We start from the raw sequence: 1,661 nt of genomic DNA, 5'->3' as shown, positions 1-1,661 counted from the left end.
GTCGTTACTGCAGTATTCTGGGCTTGACCTGTGTCGGCCTGTGAAATGGTTCCTTTGATACTATTTCTGAAGAATAAATATTGCTATTCATCCTAGAGAAAAAAGAAACAATATAATGCCAAGATAAATGGCTCGCTCACTTCTTATAGAAGTGTCGGTATAGTAAGGAGCGAGTGGAATCACTACCAGAGGTCCCTTGCCATTTAGCTTCTTCCTTCGACAAAACCCCGAACTACGGAGGAGCCGTGCTACAGCTCCCGGTCTACTACTACCGTGAGCGCCTCCGACGCCTGAGACGTCATTCCTTCGATAGCGCGCGTTACACCAAACGTTAAAATTTTTCGGTGCTGTGTTTCGCTCTATTTGGATTTATTTGGATTTATTTTCAAGATGTCTTCAACTTCTGCTTCTAAGTTAAGTACTGTTTGGGGTTACTGATCTCATTTTATGATGATCTTCGTGTTTTATACATATTCGGAGCCTTATCGGCCGGTATGGGGCCCCTCGACCGCATGGCGGTATGGGTTATCTCTTTCGGTCTTCCATATACCGTTAGAGTTTCCTTTTTCTCAGTACTTTAGATATGGTTACTTATACATAGTCTCTATATCTTTATGCAGTTAGTTTTTTAGTTAGGCCTCCACGGGGCACGTCCGACCGCACGTTTCGGACCTTAGTCTAGCTACGCCTTACATTGTTAGGAGTTTTATCAGTCACGATGAGAGTCATATCATCTTAATTATTCTGATGTTCTCTTTTCCTTCTCTAGTTCCTGATTACCTTTAATAATATTATAGGTACTAGGTTGGCTAACATACACCATGCTTCGGTATGGCGATTAGCTTCCCTGTTATAATTTATTTTATTTTACCGTTAAGTTAGGCTTTCATACCCCAATTGTCGATGGTGATTAGCCATGCCCCCCGTTTTTCTTGAACTAGAGGTTAAATTAGGCTAACATACCCCTTTCTTCGGATCGGCGATTAACCTAATTTCTGTTTGCTTAGCTTCGTGTTCCCCGTGTTAGTCTAGCTTTAAGATATCGCTTAATTTTATTTGATTGATTATTATAAATAATCCTATTTATATCAAGTGATATTGATGTTGTTCCGACGGTTCTTCCCCACCTCGTATCATTTCACCTGGCTGGGAAGACCACCGGTTATCACGGTGAGCCACCCGGTTACGGGGTCCCCCCTCCCGTCCCCCCATTCCCCCCCCTCCATACATTGCCATCCACGTCGATGGGTGATGACTCGTTTCTCTCACGCTAGCGTCCGAGTCTGCATGAGAGGGGGTGACTCACGGGACTGGTGGGGATCTCCCCTCCCCTACTGGTACTCTCACTCGTCACGTGCCTCGGGGGCTCGGGACCTCCTCCCCCCTCTTCTCCGTCCTTAACTGGCCGCTCAGGGGAGGGCTCCCCTACCCCACATCTTCCCTACTCTTTCCCCCTCAGTTCAGTCCGGCAGGTGTCTATCCGCCGCTACCGAACATAGAGAGGGGGGGAGGGAACCACTGGGTTCCTATCCACTTAGGATAGTTCACACGAGCATTACTGATATAAGGGTTTTTATTTTGTTGTTTTATTTTGTGTTTATTTAATGTAGAATCTTTTGCGTTACTCCGGGGGGTTTTTTATTTCCGCCTCTCGTACTATC

This window comes from Macrobrachium nipponense, chromosome 2, assembly GCF_015104395.2.
Source record: "Macrobrachium nipponense isolate FS-2020 chromosome 2, ASM1510439v2, whole genome shotgun sequence".
Taxonomy (NCBI): domain Eukaryota; kingdom Metazoa; phylum Arthropoda; class Malacostraca; order Decapoda; family Palaemonidae; genus Macrobrachium; species Macrobrachium nipponense.
Note: the sequence above shows the minus strand (reverse complement) of the source record.